This window comes from Ursus arctos, unplaced genomic scaffold (genome assembly GCF_023065955.2).
Source record: "Ursus arctos isolate Adak ecotype North America unplaced genomic scaffold, UrsArc2.0 scaffold_14, whole genome shotgun sequence".
In the NCBI taxonomy this organism is placed as follows: Eukaryota; Metazoa; Chordata; class Mammalia; order Carnivora; family Ursidae; genus Ursus; species Ursus arctos.
The window spans coordinates 10,668,832-10,693,416 of NW_026622808.1; the positions used below are offsets into that span (position 1 = coordinate 10,668,832).

The 24,585-nt window shown below is 48.5% G+C and overlaps 1 protein-coding gene across 10 annotated transcripts in view; it reads left to right on the forward strand.

Moving 5' to 3' along the window:
- Positions 1-20,633, forward strand: part of ZFP3 (ZFP3 zinc finger protein) — an 86,479-nt gene extending 65,846 nt beyond the window's left edge. The window contains exons 3-7 of one of the 10 annotated variants that reach the window (XR_006411845.3): positions 3,452-3,906; positions 13,229-13,323; positions 13,618-13,713; positions 14,153-14,216; positions 15,454-17,396. The gene's annotated coding sequence lies outside the window, so the exon portion shown is untranslated. Of the gene's footprint in view, positions 1-3,451; positions 3,907-12,284; positions 13,008-13,228; positions 13,338-13,617; positions 13,714-14,152; positions 14,217-15,453 lie in introns of those variants that run through there. The other 9 variants (XR_006411850.3, XR_007191757.2, XR_007191758.2 and 6 more) reach the window with 9 other exon arrangements.
- Positions 20,634-24,585: the final 3,952 nt, after the last annotated feature.

Below are 24,585 nucleotides of genomic sequence, written 5' to 3' on the forward strand. Positions count from 1 at the left end.
TGTCCCCTGCGGGGACGGGGTGCCCACACAGCCCTGCACACAAGGGAAAGTGCCTGCTGGGTGTGTGCTGACCGAGAAAAGAAGCCGAGCCATCACAGAGAGGAGTGAGTAACGGATGCTTCCTTCCAGCAAACCAGAGGGCTTGTTTGCCAGGCTCTGTACTGGGCCCTGTGAGGCTCAGACCCAGCACCTGCCCTCAGGGAAGTCTCTCAGAGTGCGGGAGGAGGTGAGGACATGATGTAACACAGGCGAGCTTCCACGCCTGTCACAAGTCTGTATGTGGAGGTGTGCAAGTTGTGGTCTGCTCCATGGTGGAGCCCACCTTCTGCAGGACAGAAGGGCCTCTGTCATTACTGTTGAAAGCCATGAGTGCTTCCTGTGGGGGCACAGGAGTGGCAGGGCTGGGAGGTGCAGTAGTGACATTTGAACCGGGCCTTGAAGGATGTGTCATGCAGCGGAGAGAACAGGGACAGACGCTGGAGTGTTCGGAGAGTGGCAGATGGCCGTGGGTGGGGTGGAGAGCAAAGTTGGGGCCCCACCCCAGGGCGTGTGGACCTGCCTTGCCACCCACACTCTTTCCCCACTTTGGCCAGCCACCGTCTTTCCGCCCGGAGAGGGGCGGGAGGTCTGTTTGGCCTTCCTTCTGCCCCGGGCAGGTGCCGTGCTTCGTGGGTCTGGGCGGTGCAGAGGCCCCAAGGCTCCAGGAGAATGGGGGACGCCCTCTGGTGGCCATCTGCCGTGCCTTTGTTCCTACCTCAGGGTCCCACCCGCCCTGTCCCCCCACGGGGGACGGCTGGACACACAAGAGCTTCGCCTCTGGAAGCCACAGAACCCGAGACCCTCAGACTGGAGGGACCTGGGAGGGGATTGCAGTCCCCTCCTCCCCCGGGATTCCATGTCCTCATCAGCATCCTGCCAGGTGGCCACGGCATCTGAGTCATGCACAGAATGAGGCCACTTCAGGAGTGTCAGCCCCTGTCATGACCAGTGATTAAAGGGAGGACTGGATGGGGCAGAAACACTGCTTCCGGGGGCCGCGGTTTGCTCCTTCTAATCTCGAAACGGCTGACGGGGGGTAGTGTGGCTTCCAAATACAGAGCTGGAACCAACAGTAGGAGCATCCTCAGAGCGGGTGGCTGAAGGGTGGGGGCCCAGAGCTCAATGGACCTCAGTATGAGATCCTGGAACCCAGGGAACCGCGGGCCACCTGATGTGGGGGGAGGAGCACCGGGTTTGGCCAAGTCTGTTGCAGTGAGACCCCCCCCACCCCAGCTGCAGACTGAGCATCCCTTCCCACCAGCAGGCTGCCCGGCTCCCGGAAACAGCACAGGACAGGGAGGAAGCTCTTGTTTTATCCTTTTTTTTTTTTTTTTTTAAGATTTTATTTATTTATTTGACAGAGAGAGACAGCCAGCCAGATAGGGAACACAAGCAGGGGGAGTGAGAGAGGAAGAAGCAGGCTTTCAGCGGAGGAGCCCGATGTGGGGCTCGATCCCAGAACGCCGGGATCACGTCCTGAGCCGAAGGCAGACGCTTAACGACTGCGCCACCCAGGCGCCCCATATCCTTGCTCCTTGCCTTCATACTGAGCTCCTTCCCATCCGGTCCAACACTTTGTCACCCTGTGGTTCAAAGTATCAAAGGATGTGAAGTCGAAACAAAGTATCAAGGGACCTGAAGTCGAAAGAAACAAAAAACCAACAGTTTGTATTCTGGACTGGACTTTGGTGTTTTCCGCCAGACTTATAATCACTGTCCATCCCATGACGTGATTAAATAATCGGCCAGGGCTTTGCTCCACGTGCCCCAACACTCAGGGAGACTTCTGGGGGTAAGGGGCTCACCCGGCCTGAAATTCAAACAAGAGTCGGCCTTGGGAACGGAGCCTGGGAAGCTGCCCTCTGTGGGCACATGCTCCGTGGGAGGTGAGGGGCCGCCGTGTGCTTGCACCTGTGTGCCGTGACCGAGCGCCCTGGGGAACGGGACCCTGTCCCTGGCTCCAAGTGACTCCCAGTCTGGTGGGGATAAAGACAAGGAAGTGGATTACTAGAGTCAGGATAATTACAGCAGTGATCAGAGCAGAGCCCAGAAATAGACTCTAGTACGCTTGGAAATTTAGGATGTGCCAGTGGTGGTGGTTCAGATTGCCCCGGAAAAGATGGGCTACTCATGTCACGGTCCTGCCTGGTCACTTTGAAGAACTACCTACCTGGATCCCCCTCTCCCAGGAAAACGCATTCCAGCTACAGCAAAGACGTAACTTTAAAACATGAAAGTAGAGAAAAGTACCAGAAGAAAATATGGATGCTTTTCTTCTTAAAATGGTCATGCGTGGGGAAGGACTTTCTAAGTTTGCTACAAAACCAGAAATCGTAAAAGAAAACATCGATAAGTTTGATTTTAAGATTTCTGCAGGATGAGAGAGACCTTGCAACAATCCAAGCAAGGTGGGTGTCTGTCTAAATGGGGAACAATAGTCGGAACCAAAATGGGAAAAGGGTCAGTGTTTCTGATCTGAAAACATATCTTACAAGCTAATAAATGAAATGAGGGGCGCTTGGATGGCTCAGTCGGTTAAGCATCTGACTTTTGATTTCGGCTCAGGTCGTGATCTCGGGGTTGTGAGATCGAGTCCCACATTGGGCTCCGTGCTCAGCGTGGAGTCTGCTTGAGATTCTCTCCCTCCCTCTGCTCCTCCCCATGCTCTCCTCTCTCTCTCTGTGGGGGAAAAAAAAAACAAGAAAAGAAATTTACCCTAAGGTGATATCTAGAGACACGGAAAAGAGGTTCGGGTGGTGTTGTTTATAATAGTGAACAGTTAGGAGCAATTCGGCAATCAACTCTGTACTAGTTAAATATGTTATTCTGTACAGCGCTGTGATGCTGATAGAACGGGACATATAATCCTACACTTCTGCTTGTAAAACAGGGATCATGACATAGTATTGAGCAACTAAAGCAGGTGATAATACAGCAGGTACAACGATGTTATAAACTCACATCCTGAAATCTGTCAAGAAAGATGTAGACCAGTATGTTACCAGTGGGTACTGCTGAGTCGGTGGGCTTCCTAGAGATTTAAATTGTCTTCTTTTAATTGTCTGAGGATGTTTGGGTACGTTTGTAAATCACAAAAATAAGAACTCGTCTTTAAAGTGCTCTGAGAGGGGTGTGGGAGTCCTACCAAGCCCCCCCGGGGTGGCTGGGACGTCCCAACCACAGCCAGGCAGCCCCTTGTCCTCCTGCCCCTGCCCTGAGGCCACTGAGGTGGGATCTTCCCCATCCAGAGGCAAGGTCAGTGTGTAGCTATCTGGGGGTGCATGGGCAGGCAGCGGCCATGTCTTGAGGGTGAGGGGGTCCCCGCCCACTGTCCCAATTCCTGGGGATGAAGATCCCCTTGAGAGGGCATGGGGAGTACTCACAGTCCTGTCCTTGTCCCCACATTTCACAGAAAGACCCAGCAATATGTCACCTTATTTGGGCAAAGGGACTTTGAGACGGTGACACCATCCTGCTGACCCAAGTGGGGCCACGGTCATCACCAGGGATCCCCCCAAGAAGGAAGTGGAGCTGTGACCCTGGAAGCCAGCGGTCGGGACGAGGCAGGAAGTGGCCATCTGATTCTCCGCCAGAGCCTCCAAGAGGAACAGGTCCTGCCGACCCCTTGCGGACTTCTGACGGCCAGAGCTACGGCAGCAGCAGGAACGAACACCCCTCCAGCACCCCCAGGGGCCTCCCATCCCCTGGCATGCTTAGGCCTAAGCCAGCTCGCGAAGGTTTCTGTCGTTTGCCGCCCAACACGATCCTTGCAGGACAACCGCAAACATCACATTGACAGGCTGGTGTCCCCTCACCCTGGTGCTCCTTTGTATCGCCTCCACGCTGCTCCCTGGAACCTTCTAGATGGTAGGCCATGTCTTTGTTTATTGTTTGGCTGAGAGCTGGGGTGGGGGGAGTGGGAGGAGGAAGGTTTATTCTTAAACATCACGTGCGTAAGAAGCTCAGTCTCTGAGAAGCTGTGAAATTTTGCCCCTTTCAGCTTTCCCCGCAGAAGCCCACCCAGAAAAGTATTGAAATGAGCAATTAGCTCTCATGTTTTTATTGTGGTAGAATGTGTGTAACGTGAAGCCTGCCCCTTTACGGTTGCAAGTCAGGCCATGGGCGCGCTCACAAGGTCGCGTGACCATCGCCGCCGTCTCCAGAACTCGTCATCTTCCCCAGTCGAAGCTCTGTCCCCACGAAACACAAACTCCCCCAGCCCCCCGACAGCAACATCTGCTAAAGCATTTTCGAAACCTTGACAGGCCAACCATTTTACCTGCGGGCAAGTGCGTGTGTGGCCAGGCTGGCGAGCCACCCTTGAACTGTGCTGGTGCAAAACCGTATGGGAACTTTCAGAGCGAGCCTCCTTCCCCCACCCGGAAAAATCTCAACTTCGCCTTCATTGCATGTTCCCCACCGCACGTGCTGTAGCCTGTGGGGACCCGGACACAGAGGTGAGGTCTCCCCGGGAGCCCACAGGGCACTGGAAGGGGAACCAAGGCATCCCTGGTGTCCCCTCCCCTAAAAGGGACCCCTTTGGGTCTCAGTGCTGGAGAGCTGGGCTTTCTGGATACAGGGACCCACCCAGTCGAACCTTCAAGGATAATTTTCCATAAAAGAAAAAATAATGAATCTCATCCAGATACAAAAATGAGCACCTGTTAAAGATTTTTAAAATATTTATTATTTTAGAGAGAGAGCGAGAGAGCAGAGGAAGGAGCAGAGAGAGAATCTCAAGCAGACGTCCTCCTGAGCGCAGAGCCCGATGCGGGGCTCGATCCCATGACTCTGAGATCATGACCTGAGCCTGAAATCAAGAATCACACACTTAACGAACTGAGCCACCCAGGTGTCCCAGCTGTTAAAGATTTTATTCCACTTGTTAACCAACAAGGGAACCAAGTAGACGGTTTGACATGTTTAAATCCCGTCACAGAAATGAGAAGTACAACATAGGGAATACAGTCAATAATATTGTAATTTAAAAAGGGAAAAAGAAAACCTGCAGAACAGACCCATTTATAAATCAGGAATATTGAAATGAACGTACAAATGTCGACCAAACTGTTCTTTCCACAGGGCTAGGGAGGCAGGGAAGAAAGGGAATTCAGCCTGTGCGGGGTAGGACATAATTCCCATCTCTACAGACAAGAATTATTTTTGTGTTGCTGTCTGTCAGATGTCTACACTTCACAGAGAACTGGGATCAGAAGACCCAGAGGGGGCTCCCCTAGGGTTTCTACAATGCATGATTTTCCACTGAAACACACATTTTCTCAAAGTAGAGAAAGCAGGAACGAGGCGAGGGGATCAGAAAGAAGAAGAGCCGGTGAATAAGCTTCTGAGAGAGGAAGGGCATCAGGAATCATTTCACTGGACAAGAGGAAGGGCCGTCCTATTTCCAAGAGGTGTTAGAGCTTCGGGATTCAGCGGTCACCCGTGACGTGGATCCCTGCTGAATTCTGCAGTGAAACTCAGATGGAAAAGACCTGAGGGCTGGCTTCAGGGACAGCTGAGAAGGGGAAGCCATGATAAAAGGCTGGACCCCACAGCTCCCCAGGGCACAGGGCTGGGTCAAAGGCCAGGCCACTCAGCCAGGTGCTGCCTGGGGTCTCCACAGCAGGGAGGCCCTGAATGCCGAGCCAAATGGACCAGAACTGGAGCCAGAAAGGACAGGGTTATCCGGCTGGAGCCCTAGGAATTCCCTGAGTGGAAATCCTGAGGACCCTGTGAGGGAATTCCTGCTTGGGGGACATTAGGGTCCCCATGATCTCCACCGTGGCACTCCCAAAGCTGGCGGAGGGGGGAGCACTTCAGTACTCACGGAGCTGAAGACAGTCTCAAAAGCTTAGAGCTTGGCTGGTGGAGGCTAAACCTTGCCTTGACCGCCAGCCGTCCAGCCTGTGCCTGGATTCTCAGGGAAATGACAAATTCTCAGTCCCACCGGCAGGTGGCGTGCTCACCCCCATGGGGGACCAATGCAGGTGCAGGCCCCCTACCGACCTGGGAGGCCCCGCTGGGACTTCGGTCTCCAGGTTGGGTGGGGCGGGGCGGGGGCAGCAGGTGCGGCCAAGAGCTGGAAGCCCCCACAGAGAAAGGGACTGCTGGCCAGACCCCAGCGCTCCTCACCAGGCATCCTGCTTATTCCTCCTCCTGTTTTACTTCACTTGGTTCAAGGATGGAATTAACAACCACTAAAAATCCATTGGTTCAGCAACAAAAAACACCAAATAACCCAATTTAAAAACGGAGAGAGGGCTTGAATAGACGTTCCTTCGAAGCAGATATACAAATGGCCAACAAGCCCGTGGAAGGATGCTCCGTATCATTGATCATTTAGGGAAATCAAGACCGCAGTGAGTGGGGCGCCCGGGTGGCTCAGTCGGCTGAGCGTCCAACTCTTGATTTGGCTCCGGTCATGCTCTGGGGTGGGGGTGGGGGCCCTGAGTTCAGGCCCTGCATTTGCCTTGTTGTTTTTTAACAACAAAACAAAACACCATAGTGAGATACCCTCACACCCAGTAGGATGGCTACTCTTAAAAGACAAACACTTTCCAAACACCCGGAAAATAACAAGTGTTGAAAAAGATGTGAGGAAACTGGAATCCTTGTGTCCTGACCGTGGGCACGTACACTGGTGCAGGGGCTCTTGAAAACAGCATGGCAGTTCCCCAAAATATTAAAAATAGAACGACCGTGTCATCTAGCAATTATACTCCCAGGCGTGTACTCCAAAGAATTAAGAATAGGATCTCATATTTATGCACCTGTATTCATAGCAGGATTATTCACCATGGCCCCAGGGCGGAAACAACCCAAGTGTCCACGACACAGGAGTAGGTAGACGAAATGTGGTCTATCCACATGGTGGGATATTATTCAGCCTTAAAAAGGAAGGACATTCTGGCACCTGCTGTAACATGGACGGGTGAGGACATTATGCCGAGTGAAATAAGCCAGTCGTAAGAGGAGAATATTGTGTGACTCCACTTTTATGAAGAACCTAAAGCAATCAAATTCGTAGAGACAGAAAGTAGGACGGTGGCCGCCGGGAAATATGCAGGAGGAAGAAAATTTATTGATAAAACCAGAATCATACTATGCACATCAAAATTAATGTCAAAGAGCTTTTAATGTTTAAATGTAAAAATTAAAACAAATATTCTTGAAGTAAGGAAGACTTTCTAAATATGACTTAACGTCAGAAACCGTAGCTGAAAAAGTGACTGATTTTAATGAAAACACAAATATGGAAACAAGATTAACCTCCTCTCCAAAAAAATATATTTAATAGACACTTACCATGTGCTCTGCTCCTGTTGTTTGTGGGGGGGGATACTGCAGTAAATAAAACAGATAAATCTCTGCCCGGATGCAGCTTGTTTTTTAGTTAGGAGACAACACAAATATATAATATGTCAGGTGGTAATAAGGACTTTGGAGGAAAACGGAGCAGGTAAGGGAGATTGGAGTAAGAGTGAGCTTCATTTCAGGCATAGGGGATAGAAAGTACAAACTTCAAAGACAAAGGAAAAATTGTGAGAAATATCTATACTATATGACGAGTTATTTTCCTTAATATATAATTAAAAAAAATATATCAGTATGTGAAAGAGGCACAAACCATAGGGGAAAAATGGGCAAAGAACATAGGAATTTCTTCTTGTTAAAATCAGGGTGGCTGGGGTGCCTGGGTGGCTCAGTCAGTTAGGCGTCTACTCGGGTCATGATTCCAGCATCCTGTGATTGAGCCCCGCCTTGGGCTCCCTGCTTAGCGGGGAGCCTGCTTCTCCCTCTCCCTCTGCTCACTCATGCTCTCTCTTGCTCACTCTCTCTCTATAATATATAGATAAAATCTTTAAAAAGTGTAAAATCTGGATGGCCAATAAATCTGGAAAGATACTTAGCCTCGTTGGTAATCAGGGAAATGAAAATTAAAATGAGTTCCATGTTCTTCTAATCAATGTCAGTCAAGACTAAAAAGACGGCTGGCTGGTTCTCAACACTTAGCCTCCAATCCAACGTCCCCTGCTCAGGGAGGCTCTGCCTATCTGAAATAACATCCCTGGATGAAAAATCACCGCGCATTCCGCAAATCAGGAAAATACAACTCATGATGGGGAGAGAAGTCAGTCAATCAAAACAGGCCCAGAAACAGCATCAGTGATGGGATTAGGAACAAGATCATGCGGAATAGAGACAGAGAACACACATCGGTGACCCAAGCCAAGCCTCTAGAGATGACAATACACTGAACGGAGTCCCCAGATGAGACGCCAGAGGAGACAAAGTTAATGAACTTGACGCAGTAAGAGGAAGGGTCCACAGAGGAACACGGAGAAATAGAGGCTGAAAATATATGATGGCCAAGTGTGGGATAACTCCGAGAAGCCTAAGATGTGCATACCGGAATCCCATATGGAAGAGGCACAGAAAAAAAATATTCAAAGAAATAATGGATACAAGTTTGCAAATTTGATGAAAACTATAAACTCGTCAGATCCAAGAAGTTCAGTGAACCCAAAGCACACAAAACATGAAGAAAACCAACAAGTTCCATCCTAATCAAGGTATCTAGAAAGAGCAGGAAAGAGAAAATCTGAAAGCGGGCAGAGGAAAAAGGCTCATTCTGTAGAGAGACACATATTCCTGCAATCTTCTTGTGGGATATGTGATTGATAGAATCGATGTGATCTGAAATACAGGGGAACAACATTTTTAAAGTACTAAAAGGAGAAAGAAAACACGATATAGAATTCCATACCCAGCAAAAATAGCTTGCAAAAAAGCCCAGGGAAAATGAAGACATTTTCAGTCAGATAATATATCATGAACGGATCTGACCTGTTAAAGGAAGTGAAACCCACTGAAATCAGGATCAGCACAAAGGAACAGAGAGCTGTGGCATATATGCAGATAAATATAAACATGTCTTATTATTAGAAAAAATCCCTTTCTCAACTCGAGAAAGGGCATCTGTGAAAACCTCATAGCTAACATCGTACTTATTGCTGTATGGATGCTCGATTCCGTATTAATGGTCAAATACCGAATGCTTTTGCCTTACGATCAGGATCGAGGACGCAGTGTCTACTCACACTGCTCATATTCAGTGTCACATGGGAAGTTCTAGTCGGTACAATAGGGAGATTGGTAGGGGAAGAAAGGGATAAAGAAAGGGGGGTAATCAGAAGGGGGAGTGAAGTCCATGGGAGACTATGGACTCTGAGCAACAAACTGAGGGCTTCAGAGGGGAGGGGGGGGGGGGGAATGGGATAGGCTGGTGATGGGTAGGGAGGAGGGCACGTGTTGCATGGTGCACTGGGTGTTATATGCAACTAATGAATCATCGAACCTTGCATCAGAAACCAGGGATGTACTGTATGGTGACTAACATAATGTAATAAAAAAACATTAAAAAAAATAAAAAATAAAATCATATGCTTTCCATCCAAAAAAAAAAAAAAAAAAGAAAAAAAATGAAATGAAAGGAATCCAGATTGGGAAGGAAAAAGTAAAACTGTATTTGATATGATTGCCTACGTGGAAAATTGTATAGGATGGCTAAAAAGATACTAGAATTAATAAGTGAATTTAATAATGTTGCTGGATATAACACAAAACTAAGTTGTATTTCTACATTCAATCAGACGTTGAAAATTTTAAAATGCCGCCTAGGATATCACGAAAATATTAAACGCTCAGGGAGAGACCCGACAAAGACGCACTAGAAGCTACAGAGCATTGCGAACAAAAAATAAGGAGAATAAGGAAACCCTACATGAACGGAGAGCTGTGTCATATTCATGGGTCAGATCACTCAGGGTCTGTAAGGTGTTGATTCTGCCCAAATTGATCCACAAAATAAACACCATTCCAAGAAAAATCTCAGTGGGCTTTTTTTTTTTTTTTTTTTTGGTGCGTTCATCCCCTGGTGTGTCCGCTGGGCGTCCCGGTTCGCCTCCCTCCTGGACACTGCCTGAGGGAAGGGATGGGAAGTACTTGCAGTAACGTCTGCACAAGCTAAGTGTTAAGGCTTTGCCGTTAGTACTGCAGCCTTGCATGAGGACCCAAAATTATCTTTTTTCAGATTTATTTATTTATTTTGGAGGGGGTGCATGCGCAGGGGGAGGGGCAGAGCGGAGGGACAAGCAGACTCCGCGCTGAGCACAGAGCCTGACGCGGGGCTCGATCCCATGATCCCCAGATCACGACCTGAGCCGAAACCGAGAGTTGGATGCTTCACCAACTGTGCCACCCAGGTGCCCCCAAGAAGTTATCTTTATAAAATATACAGGATAGATGATACGACGGGATGGAGGAGCTGAGACCTGGGGTCCGCCTACTGTGGTCTGTCACTTAGAAACGTCCTGCCCCACTTCTGAACTCTGCCGTAGGAGAGCTGTGTCATGTCTCAAAGCTCACCCTGCATCCCCTGTGACATGGGGACAAAAAACTGTAGCTAGCATTTACCGAATGTCTACTCAATATTCCAGGAACTTCGTGTGATCGCCCCCTTTAATTATCCCTGCAACCGTGGGAGCTAAGTGTTATCAGCAAGCCCATCTTACACAGGAGCGGGCTGAGGCTTAGGAAATGTCATATAATTACCCAGGGTAGCGGAGCCTGGGTGGCTCAGTCGGTGAAGCGTGTGCCTTCAGCTCTGGTTGTAATCCCGGGGTCCTGGGATCGAGTCCCGCACCGGGCTCCCTGCTCCATGGGGAGCCTGCTTCTCCCTCTCTCTCTTCTGTTCCCCCTGCCGGTGCACTTACTCTCTCTCTCTGTCAAATAAATAAATAAAAATCTTAAAAAAAAAAAAACTACCTAGGGTAGGTTAGGCTGGTAAGTGACAATGAGGGGATTCGAATCCAGGTATTTGAAAGTCTGGGCCCGTGACCCACGACATTGATCGTACGTGGCCAGTTGGCGTTCAGCAAAGGAGCAGGGGTGATCCAGTGGGGAAGGAAAGGGTAATCGTCTCAATGAATAGTTGACGAAACCGTGGGACATCGATCGCCACACAGACAGAACCAAACCAAAATACTCGAGACGGATCATAGAACGCAACTGTAAAACATAAAACTAATGAACTTAGCTTAAAATCTTCATGACCTTTGGTTCGGGGAAGGTTTCTCAGGGACTACGTCGAAAGCACTATCTGTAACAGAAAAACAAAATCGATACATCAGATTTCTAGAGGACGCTGTTAGGAGAATTGAAAAGATGAGCCACAGGCTAGAAGAGAATATTGGAAGGTCGTATATCCGATAAAGCCTTGTGTACAGAGTGTATGAAGGACTCTTAAGACTTCACACTAAGAAAACAATGCAATTAAAAATGGGGAAAACTTTTGAAGGGACATCTTATCACCTGGCAAACACACCGGTGAAAACCCCCTCACCACCCTTAGTGGCGAGAGGGATGCGAATGGGGCCCTCGGTGGAGACCCACGCACCTGTCAGAGTGGTTGAAGGGAGAGAGCCTGGCTGTCCACGTGCTGGCGAGGACGTGGAGGACCGGGCCCTCTCCTGTCCTGCTGACCGGAACGTGAACCAGAGCAAGAACTCTGGAAGACAGCTTGGTTGTTTCTGGAAAAATTAAGCACACGCTTGCCGTGACTGCCCACGGGCCCCTGGGAGTCTACGATGAAAGCGTGTATGGCCACGCCGAGCCTCGAGCACCGGTGTTCAGAGCTGCTTTGTCTGAGAGCAAAAACCGGGAGCGACCTGTGTTCACCACCAAGCACGTGGAGAAACAGGTTGTAGCCCCTTCGTGCCCTGGAGAAGGATGAAACTCGGCAATCGAAAGAAATGAGCTGGTGGTCTGCACAGCGCAGGGGTGAGTGTCAGAATAATTGTGCTGAGTGAGAAAAGCCAGGCGAGGAGGGGTACCCTGTGGTTCCATTCACACGTAACCCCCCAAATTGGGGGCGCATGTCAGCGTTTGCGGGACGTTGACCCAGGGGAGGGAGAGAAGTGGGAAGAAAGGACCTGGGGAAATTTTGGAGTGATGCGGGGCCTTGTTCTTTTGACTGTGATGTTGGTTTATTTTATGTCAATAATACCACAGTCAATCTTTCCTATTTTATTTTATTTTATTTTATTTTATTTTATTTTATTTTATTTTATTTTCTGAAGGCGAGTTGCGCGGGGAAGGCTGGGTGTCAGAAGGAGGAGACTTTGAAAGCCAGGCTGAGGGGCGGGGATGAGCGGGGATGAGGGCATCGCCGCCAGGAGGGGGCAAAGCCAGGTCAGGAGACCCTGCCAAGGCCCCACGAGGGGCTGGGGATGCATTCTAGATAAGAGGGAGGAAAAGCAGTTGGATCGTTGATCGGGTGCGGCTCACTCCCTGGCCCCAGGGCGGCCAGTTGATAAGTCAGATCTGTGGCAAGGAAGGCCGCGGGGCTTGGAAGGAGCTCTCCCCCCGGGCTGCCTCTTCCTGGTTTCTCCCTTGTGCGTGGGGTCCCGTGACCGCAGCCCGCTTGCCCGAGAGCCCCTCACTCCAGCAGCTCACCAGGGCAGGAAGGGGTCCAGCCCCCTGAGCCGCCCTTTCTGTTCATTCCCGGGCGCCCCCTTTCTCCGCCCAGGCCCGGCGCTGATCTCTAAGGTCACGTCCTTCCTGGGGTCTGAGCTGGTCTCCCTAGGTTTAACGGAAGCCACACGTTTTCACCCCTGGCGCTAGACTTGCTGCAGGGAGCCTGGCGCCCACTTTCCTGCCCACCTCCTCGCCGCCCTGGTCCCCCCTCAGCTTACTCCCGGAAGGCCACGGCTGCCACTGTGCCCTGATTCATGGATGACCCCGTCAGGTGACAGAAATCTAAATATAACCTGGCCGGCAGGCTGGCTGGCTGTCTGGCTTCCTATGCGTGCTCAGGGCCAAACACGGAGACCTGTGCCTTCCCCTGCCCTGCAGGGTGGCATGTGGGGGGGGACAGCTCACCCCCAAGGGCAGAGAGGGAAGAGAAGGTGTGTGGGGGGGAGGCAGCATGGTCCAGAGAAAGAGGGGGGCCAGACCCCAAGGCAGAGGCGAGAGTGAGAGCCGTGCACGGGGTCTAACATCCCTAAGGGGTGGCATCCTCCCCCGGGGGTCCCTGCAGGGAGCCTTCGACCGGCTTCCAGATGCCAGACCGTGGCCTGAGCACCGGCCCCAGCCCCGTCTCTCACTCTCCCGTCCCTTTATCGTTCAGACAGCAAGTGTTCGCTGACGCCCCTTAACCAGAGCTCAGGTTGCAGACCCACGTCCTGCGTTCAAGGAGCGGAGACCAGAACGTTGCCTCAGAAGGTACAAACGTGATGGTAATTCCTGCGGGGGGGGGGGCGAGGTCTTCCGCCCAGATCTGGGACAGGAGGGGTCAGGAAGGTTTGCCGGACGCTGTCCCATCCAGACTCCAGTCCCCCAGGACTGGCAGGAACACAGTGAGAGAGGTTTGCAGGGTGGGACGCGGGGACGAGAAGGGGTTTGGATGGTGGGCCCTCAGCATGAGGTGGGGACGGGCGGGGGGTGGGGGTGGGCACGGGCACGGGGTGAGGCAGGGCTCTGCGTGGGGGCAGCGTCCTAATCTTGAAGGCCTGGTAGGCCTGGCTGAGAAGTGTGGCCGCGTGAAGAAACACAGCAAAACAGACGCACAGACCCCCAGACCCGGAGGCCAAGACGGTGGTGGCCAGAGGCGAGGTGGGTGCAGAGGCCGCTTTGGGGGAAACAGGCTTGCGGGACAGACTGTAGAAAGGACCCACAATGACCACCTGCTGACCCGTCAGACAGGCCCACGAGGAGAGCCGCCTCGAAATAGCCACAGGCCCTAAACGACCGGTGGGCTACTTAAAACCAGACACGGTCACCAAAAACGGGAGGATGCCACGCGTTCCCAGACTCCCTCCCTCGCCCCGTCACTGCGCCCCCCCCCCCCCGAGGTGTAGGCCACACGTTTTTATCTCTCCTCTCCTGCCGGGCTTCCCCCTGATCGGAGCACCCCACGGTGGGGGGCGGGGGGACGGGCGAAATAGGTAGAGAGGGTCGAGAGGTACAAGCCTCTAGTTACAGAATAACTATGTCACGGGATGCAGCGTCAGCACGGGGGACGTGGTCAGTAATTCTGTAAGCTTGACGACAGGTGGTGGTCATCTCCCGACGTGCAAACATCCTGACTCACTGTGTTGGACTGCGCTGGCTGTGGGGTGAGAGTAAACAGGAGGGAAGGGAGTGGGAGGTGGGGGTGGGGGCCGGCAAGGAGGTCCCTCCCCCCCGGGGGACGGGGCATTTACAGGGGACCGTCTGAGACACGGATGAGGCAGGATTTGATCTGCCGGGGATCCCCGGGCGCTAGGCTTATCCTTCCCACTTTAGAGTCGGGAAACTGATACTCCCACCATGGAATGTGCTCCGCAGTCGTGTTTCCGGCAGGTGCTCTGGGGTAGATGTTGTGCTGGAGGATTAAGAATATCCTGGATTCATTAAGAAATTGGCTCTCACCACATCATCTGCCCATTCTCCTGATTCCGCCATGAACGACAAAATATTTTGGGGGCCCCGGCTGGCTCAGTCTGAAGAGCGTGCGTGCAACTCTTGATCTCAGGGTCATGAGTTCGAGCCCCACGTTGGGCATAGAGATTACTTACATAAATAAGTAAATAACTTAAAAAAAATTTTTTGAGCACAGCACACACCGATTATGCCCGTTATTTATTTGTACTCGCTTATACTGCCCTTGCTGTTTCCTTAAAATGGACTACACACCGTCTGAGGGAGAGAGACCTCGTCAGTGACAGTAGATATAAATATGTGTTTCTTTTTCTATTTTGTTAGAGGGGGGAGGGGCAGAGGGAGAGGGAGAATCTCAAGCAGGTTCCTCGGGCAGCACGGAGCCCGACGCAGGGCTCGATCCCAGGACCCTGAGATCAGGACCGGAACTGAAATCAGAGTCGGTTACTTAACCGACTGAGCCAGCTAGGCGCCCTCAACCGTTTTAGGTTAGTACAGAATCACACCCAAGTGGTCATCGTGCAGGTCCCTGGACGTAGAGGCCAGGCCCAGGGCAGCGGCTCTCTTCGTATTTCAGATGTGGAGAAGGCTCTTCTGTGGCCACAGGAAGCATCCGAGGTGGGGGCCTCGGTTCTCCTGCCTAAACCCTCCACTGTCTCCTCGCATGGGGAAATACTCAGAGCCCTCACTGAGATCCTCAAGGGAGGGCAAATGTGTAATTTGTCGCCTGAACCCAAACACCGTTGAAAAAGAAAGAGGCAGGACACATTTCAAAGAGCTGGGACAGTCATGTAAACTGGGAGGAAGGCCACTGGAGAACACGCCCCCCGGCTCCCCTGTGCCTTGCCCTCGGGCTTCCCCACACCTCCACGAAGTTCCAGCGCACTGGCCTTCCTTCCGGCTCATACCACACTCTGCCTTTCTTCTTTTCAGGGTCCTCACACTTGCTGGTCCCTCCAACACCGTTCTCCAGCTTTTCACATGGCTGATTGCATTCTTAGCTCCAATATCACCTCCTCTGAGAAATTTCACCCCCCACCCTAACTAGGAGCATCCTCACGCACGTCCGCGCCCCCGTCGTGCCACACATTCCTGCTCTCTTACCTCATGGTGTTTTTTTAAATAGCACTTATCACTGTGTGAAACTGCCTTTTGATTTATTTATTTTATTATTTATTATTTAATTTATTTATTTGCTTTCTCCACTGGATAGTAAACACTGTGAGAGCAGGAACACTGTCTCTTTTATCTGGGTATCCCCAGTACCTCAACTAGTGTATGTAGGTGGTTATCTCTCTTTAAATATTGGATGGGTGGATGGTAGATGGATGGATGGATAAAAGGATGGGCGGATGAAAGGATGGATGATGGCAGGATGACGGATGGATGGATGGATGGATGGGTAATGGATAGATGGATGGATGGGTGGATGGATGGATGATGGATAGATGGAAGGATGGATGGGAGGATGGACAGATGGACAGACAGAAGGATGGATGGATGGATGGATGATGGATGGATGGATGGATGGATGGATAGACGGTGGATCGATGGATGGATGATGGGTAGACAGAGGATGGGTGGTTGATGGATGGATGGATGGAAGGATGGATGAGAGGATGGACAGGTGGACAGACAGAAGGATGGATGGATGATGGATGGATAATGGATGGATGGATGGATGATGGGTGGATGGATGGATGGATACATGGCATGAAACATTCCTGGGGCTTGATAACTTAGTTAAGGTAAGCCACCAGGTGAGGGCAGGTTAAGGCTCACACCTAGTTTCCCTCTGGTCCTCTGCCCTGTAGCTACACAGCAGGTTACTTGGAGCCCAGCAAGGACAGTCACATGGCCCTAGGGCAGAAATGCACTTTGGAAGGAAGCCAGCCCAGAGAACAACCTGGCACTTGCTCCCCTCTGTGGACTTGCCTCTCTGGTGTCTCAGTTTGGAATGCTCTTCTCTGCCCATGCCCTGCTAACGACACTCATCATTCAAGATGGAGCTCCGTTGACTTAAATGGCAAGATACGACACAAATTTATAAAGATTAGAAGCTATGCAGGAAACATTTACCAGTTTGACTTCCTATATGTTACAAACCAAAATCTTCTCTACTGAGATAGATATTAAAATGGAAAAGCAAGAGTCTGAGAGAAGATATCTGAAACACATGTAACAGACGAAGGATTACTACCTATAATATGTAAAGGGCTCTGATAAATGAATAAAAAGACAAACACACCGATTAAAGAAACTCAGGCTGAATGGATCAACAACCGTGATACAGCCGGATATTCAATAGAATGTTATTCAGTGATAAAGAGAGGTAAAAAGAAACGAACAGACAATTAACTTACGAATAAAGCAGTCAGAGAAATGCAAAATAGAACTTCGTACCGGACTGAGCGCATACAGTGTTACTGAGGGTGTAGGGAATCGCGTGCTTTTATACACTATTGGTGGGAATGTAAACTGGCAAAACCGTTTTGGAGAAAACTTTGGCAAAAATGTTTTTAAGTGTACCACCACTTTGCAAGTACGGGGATGGAGTTTGCCGAAATTCTCCGGCCAAAGCTGTATTTACAAAGCTCCTGTTCTTTACTGCAGCATTGGCCTCAATGAAGAAGAAGCCGAGTATTAATCAGTAGGATAACAAAAAATAGAGTATGTTTGGGGCACCTGGGTGGCACAGCGGTTAAGCGTCTGCCTTCGGCTCAGGGCGTGATGCCGGCGTTCTGGGATCGAGCCCCACATCAGGCTCCTCCGCTATGAGCCTGCTTCTTCCTCTCCCACTCCCCCTGCTTGTGCTCCTTCTCTCGCTGGCTGTCTCTATCTCTGTCGAATAAATAAATAAAATCTTTAAAAAAAAATAGAGTATGTTTGCACACTGAAATAAGGTAAAATACTGCAAAAATGAATTAGGCCCTAAGTAAGTACATAAGTACTAAGGTGAAAAATGTTAAATTAGGAGCACCCACGTGGCTTAGTCGGGGAAGTGTCTGCCTTCAGTTCAGGTCCTGATCCCGGGATCCTGGGATCGAGTCCGCATCAGGCTTCTTGCTCAGCGGGGAGTCTGCTTCTCCCTCTGCCTGCTGCTCTCCCTGCTTGTGTTCCCTCTCAAATAGATAAATAACATCTTTTTAAAAAAATCCCAACTTTTTCTTAATTAAAATTTATTATTAAATTTAATCTAAGGCCCATCCTCATTGACCAAGTGATTTACGTTACATAAACACAGAAAAATATCATTACTACCCTCGAAGAACTTAAATTACTACAAAAGCCAAACTCCCAAAATTCAGCATCTGGGGAATACCCTAGAAAGGGTTCGGACCTGCTGGCCCTCGCGAATTAGCTGTGTGGCTTCAAACTCAAAATCGACCTTCACGTTCTTGGAGGCTGGCGTTCCGCATTTGCAAAATGAAGAGAGGCAAAAACAAAACCAAACCTAACGTAGGGGCCCTGAGCACGAGTGGGATTGCTAAGGGCAGAGGGAAGAACCAGGGGCCAGGGTAAGTGGAACGAGAGACGAGGCTGGTAGACGCACGTCAGGTCTCTGTCCCAAAATCCAGGTTAGAGCTACGCTGCGGAATGGCTTACACTGGCCACTGAAGGAGTTCAGTCATGTGGTTGAAAAAATCACCACAGTCGTCTCACTTCTTTTTAAAATATTTTATTCATTTATTTTAGAGAGAGAGCCCACACTTGTGCGCACGAGTGGTGGGGGGAGGGGGCAGATCTCACGACCCTGAGATCATGACCTGAACCGAAATCAAGAGTCAGACGCTCAACCTACTGAGACAGGCACCCCTCAGTTCTGCTGCTTAGGGATGATCTGAGGGTTCTAGCCAATGCAAGGAGACAACGAGGGAGGCAAGGAGGGAGGGAGGGGTAAAGAAGGTACAATTGCTATTAATGTAGACTCAAAATTATAAAACTAAAAACTTTAATCCGGCCTCATTTAAAATCCAATGGAACTATTGGTCACAAGAGTATTTGACGAGAAGGCTGGAAAGGAGACACATTTTCGCCAGTTATTTGAGGACACAAGTGTTCTCCTGGTCACCGTCATCTTAGCTAGAGGAGGAAGAAGTTAGCGGTTTTGGAGAACAGCCGGGTGTCTCCAGAGATCTAATTTATGATTAAACCACACATGCTTGCTTCCTTGTCGTCAGGATGGCCGATTTCTCGCAGTGTGTTTGCTGGCATTCAAGGAGAAGGAACTGAAGAGGTTCCACGAGATATTCATCTGTTAGAGTCCAAGAGGTGTTTTTGTTCCTGTTTAATCTCACAGGAATGTAACCTTCAACCACAAGGCTCGGGATAACCAGAAAACCTGTAAAATAGAATTACTACGACAGACCGTATTTGTTCGTTTAGGCCCCAAAATACACTAGTTGTAGAAAATCGAACTTGCTCACTTAATCTGTAGATGAGCCCAGTGGTTTTATGATCACTAAGGTACCATTTCATCAATACCGTTTTGTACGCTGTTGGCTCAAAGGATTTCTGGGAGAACTGGAGACCCAGGTTTGAGGTTACGGGGCGAGAGCCACAACCAGAGGTTTGGCATAGAACCAGCCTGAAGAAGACGTCTCTGCCGCCATCCCAGAGCGACAAAGGCTGCAGGGACATTGCTCACTGCTCACGGGCGGCCACCACCGGCCTTGTAGCCGCGGCTGACACCACCTCCGCATCTTCCTTGCCTCCTGATCCGCAACCTAAGTCAGTGCGTTTGATTGGCTGCATGGGGTCACGTGCTCCGTCCTGTCTGCAGGGGACGCTGTGAAGGTAGAGATCTGGCCGTGGGAACTTCAACGGTGGGAGGGGGGCTGTGCCCTTCACTGAGACTGGTAAGATGGGGCGGGAGTTCCACACATAGGACATAGAGGAAAGTGGTTTGGATTCCGAGCTGTCAATACAAATTGGAGAAGTCCAACACAACTGGTGAACCCCCCAGCTATCCTCTTACCCTGTACCTGCTCCCAAATAACGGAATGTTGCAGGAGAAAATCGTCTCCCCATGTTGATGGCCCTCGCTTTCCATTTATGGCCACAGCTGAGCTTGCAACATGGCCGAACCATGACTCTTCTTCACCCTCCGAGCAAATTCATGTTTCTGCCTTCTGAGATTCGACTTCACATTTCTCTCTCCCCCTCAGCCCTGTGGTGGGGATCCCTGCAGAAGACCCTTGCATCCAGAGGAGCTCTAGCCCTACGTCTTTGCACCCAGGACGCCCTTCCCCTTGCTCTCTGGACGCCACTGCCTGGCAGCCGCTTGTAGGTGACGCTCCTGCATTCTCCCCTCTCCTGTAGGCTACTTGCTCCTTCCCAAGGCCATGGAGACGGGTCTTCCCATCCTTCGTCTTCAGAAACACAAACAGCACAAGAACCGGCTCCACGCCCATTCCCCTTCCAACTCTTGCCTCACATTTCTGTTCTCTTCCCCAAACAAAGCTCATCTTAGAATCATCTCTTCTTGACTCCTCTTCCTCAACTCCAACTTTCCCACAAACCAATCAGGCTCTTGTCCTCACCGTTTTATCAAGGCCACCAAAGACCTCCGTCTTGCTGAAGCCAACGTTTGTTGCATTTTCTGGTGGCATCCTACTGGACTTCCCAGCAGCACTTCGTACTGCTGAAACGCTTTCTTCCTGAGCTTTCGGGACTGCACGCTCCCTGATTTTCTCAACCTACTCCGCGTCCCCAGGACTGTGTCCTTACAGTCTTCTCTCCTCTACTACCTTCTCTCCCTCTGTGATTTCCAGCCTCCTTGTCTAATTTTTTTTCCTCCATGACTTTTATTATATTTCTCTGCAACTTATTTTGAAAAGTTTCAAGCTTACCAAAAAGTTGGATGAGTAGTAACTATGACACCCCTCTGGTCTGGCATGAAGTTCATCAGCTGCTAACGTCTTGCCGACATTTGCACCTTCTCTCTGTCTCTCCGTCTGTCTCTGCCTTCCTCACCTGTCCTCCTGCCGCACACACTTCATTTTTTGTTGAACCATTTGGAAGCAAGTTTCAATCAACATGATACTTCTCCCTTGAGTATTTTAGCACCTATGTCCCAAGATTGGAATAAAGATTTTCCTAAGTAACTACAATACTATTATTACATCTAAAAAAATTAAAATCAGTTAGGAGCATCTAACATACAGTGCATATTCAAATTTCCCCACATCTCCACAATACAGTTTTTATAGCAGTTTTTCTTTTACTTTTCAGAAAGATATTATGTATTTATTTGAGAGAGAGCGCAAGCGCGGGGAGAGGGAGAAGGAGAAGCAGACTCCCCGCTGAGTAGGGAGCCCGACGCAGGGCTTGATCCCAGGGCCCTGAGATCATATCCTGAGACGAAATCAAGAGCCGGATGCTTAACAGACTGAGCCAACCAGGTGCCCCTGAATGTATTCATTCAATAAAGATATCCCTCTTGATAACCCCTCAAGTGGTTTACTGTTTTCGCCCTACTGTAAACAATTCACAATAAACTTACTTGTACTGGTGGGGTGCCCGGGTGGCTCTGTCAATTAAGAGGGTCCTGCGATTGAGCCCCATAGGGCCCCACACTCAGCGGGGAGTCTGTTTCTCCCTCTCCCTCTGCCTCTCCCCGCCCCCACTTAGAAATACATAAAATCTTTAAAAAGCCCACTCACTTCTACTGGTAACTGGCAAAGAAGTCTTTTATGATAGTGTTTTTGTCTTAGTAGAAAGATTTCCAGCGGCGGGATTGCCGTCGCTAGGTGCGCATGTATTTAAACGTGTAACACACACAGTAAGATCATTGTACAAAAAGTTACTTCATTTCACATATGTGCCTGGTGAGTGTGAGAGAACTCATTTCTCCGTAATGTCACCAGCGCGGTGACATTCAGATGAACTGGGGGCCCCATGCATTCACTGTGCATCATCACTTCTAAGCCCTTCCAGTGGACAGAGCAAAAATCATGAACTCTTAAAAAATATATACATTTTTAGAGATCATACACTGATATTAATATGACCAATTCAACTTCAACAAATACCACTGCACCTTTGTCCTTCTGTGTTTGTACCTTCCCTCCTCGCAGTGAGAATTCTAGCTCTCAACAAAATCAACCTAGTTGTGCATTTGCTCTATCCTATAATATACCCAAAATAGCTTGAGAATTACTGTCTATATCGTGATTTCCATTCGACTCTGATTTATCTTGTTTCCCTTTGTGAAAAAATGAATACGGATAGAAGCACAAGGCAACAGAAACGCTGGCAAAAATGGTCAAAATCAACTGTTTTAGAACTCTAGAAATTCACCAAAGGCTTGCTAAAATCCAAGAAGGATTTATTGAAGAGAAATACCTGAAACTAGGTAAGAACAGAACGATTTCTTGCATGTTAACTCACTCTGTTCTCATCCGTCCTCTCCTTAGCTTTGTAGTAGACTTGAAACTATAGTGGCTATGGAAACCACCAGCCTAGAAACCATGAGAGGGGCCAGAATAGGTTTGAACTTCCCCCAACACAGAAAACTGTCACCGTTCAAGTGTCTGGTAGCTCCTTAAAAATCTCCACTCTTAAGGGCTTGTTTTAATTTGAACTGACTCTGAGCTTACTCCTGCAGACAGCCCTGTCCCCAGAGCATTTGCTGAAAGAAAGAAAGAAAGAAAAAAAAACACAAAAAAACCACCCAACCAGTTGCTATTGTTTAACCTCATAGCTGCCAGAGGTGGAAATACCAGTTGGAGCTAACACGAGGCCAACCAAAGAACTTGAAAGGAAAAAGCTAGGGAATGAGATGTCCACAGAGGGCTTTGATAATCTCTGAGTTATTCTAGAGACTCCAGAAGGACACGTGCATGTGCAGGGCTGTGAACATGCCTGAGAAATACCTGCGAGGCCCCAGTCTCTCACTTCTGACCCACCTTGACACTCTGCTCAAGCAGGAAATGGAGGGTAAAGCAGAGTTGGAAACTGTCTGCTGGAGCACTGAAGTCATGACCAAACACACACACACACACACAACCTCTTGTCAAAGGCCGTGAATCTTCTTGTTTCAAGGCATTTAAGGAAATCTCTGTCCAATTATTAGCAAACCGCTAAACTAATTGAGTAGAGACTTCAGTGACTGCACATTCAAGAAATAGAGACTTCACAGAATCAGTCCTGAAGAGTCATCACACCCACTGACAACAACAGCATCAACAACAAACAACAAATCCTGGGAGGGGGAATCTAATTTTCAGATTTGCCACATTATATTATTTAAAGGTCCAGTTTCCAAGAAAAACAATTATGATTCATAATGAGGCATTTTTCATGTCTGGACATGAAAAGTATGGCCTATATTCACACAGAACAAGCAGTCAATTTTTTAAAAAAATATATATTTTTTATTTGGCACAGAGAGAGCAAGAGAGCACAAGCAGGGGGAGCAGGGTCAGAGGGAGAGTGAGAAGCAGGCTCTCTGCTGAGCAAGGAGCCTGATGTGGGGCTCGATCCCAGAACGCCGGGATCACGCCCTGAGCTGAAGGCAGACGCTTAATGACTGCATCACCCAGGCGCCCCTAATTTCCTCTTCTATATTATCAGTAATTACAGTAAATGTAAATGTATTAAATAGTCCATCCAAAAGGTGAAGATTGGCAACGGATAAAAAAAAAAATGAAGTACATGCTGTTTTAAAAGCCATTTAAATTCAAAGACACTAAAAGAATGGAAAGATAATCCGTACAGATAGTATTCAAATGAGAAGTAGAATGGCTGTGCTAATACCATATAAAATATACTTTAAAGCAAAAATTGCCACTTGTGACAAAGAAGGGCATTTTATAATAATAAAAAGGTTAACCCTTTATAATTATGGTTATATATGTGCCTAATAAAAGAGCCCCAATGAAGCACAAATTGACAGAATTAAAGGAAGATATAGACAATTCGACAAAAATAGTTGGCTTCAATACCCCATTTTCAATAATCAATAGATCATCTAGAAAGGTCAACAAGGAAATACATGACTTGAACAACACCATAAACCAACTAGCCCTAACACTACCCAACAAAAGCAAAAAACACATTCTTTTTTTTTTTTTTAAAGATTTTATTTATTTATTTGACAGAGATAGAGACAGCCAGTGAGAGAGGGAACACAAGCAGGGGGAGTGGGAGAGGAAGAAGCAGGCTCATAGCGGAGGAGCCTGATGTGGGGCTCGATCCCAGAACGCTGGGATCACGCCCTGAGCCGAAGGCAGACGCTTAACCGCTGTGCCACCCAGGCGCCCCCAAAAACACATTCTTTTCAAGGGCACATAGAACATTTTCTAGGCCATAACATTGTGTTAGGCCATAAAAAATAAGCCTCAGTAAGTGTAAAAGGATTAGAATAATATAAAGTATGTCCTCCAACCCCAATGGAATGAAATTAGAAATCAATAGTATAAGGATATTTGGGAAACTCACAGATATGTGGAAATTAACATTTCTAAATAACCAATGAGTTAAAAAATCACAAGGGAAATTAGGAATTACTTTGAAATGAATGAAAATGAAAACACAACGTATCAAAATTTATGGACTACAGATACAGGAGTGATTAGAGGGATATTATAGCTGTAGGTGCCTATGTTAAAAGGAAGAAAGATCTCGAGCCAATAATAAAAAATTATATCTTAAGAAACTAGAAAAAGAAGAGTGAACAAAACCCAAAGTAGTCTGAAGAAAGAAAGTAATAGATTAGAGTGAAAATAAATGAAACGAAGAATGGAAAAACAATCAAGAAAATCAGAACCAAAGTTGGTTCTTTGAAAAGATCAGCAAAATTGACAAACCTTTAATGAAATTAAGAAATGTAAACAGGGGACATTACTACCAACCTTATAGAAATGTAGAATAATAAGAGAATATTATGAACAATTGTTTGCCAATAAATCAGATAATTTAGATGAAATGGATAAATTCCTAGAAAGAGACAAAGTGCTGAAATTGACTCATGAAGAAATAGAAAAATTGAATAGATCTATAGCAAATAATGAGATTGAGTTATTAATAAGAAAAAACTACCTAGAAAGAAAAGCCTAGGAC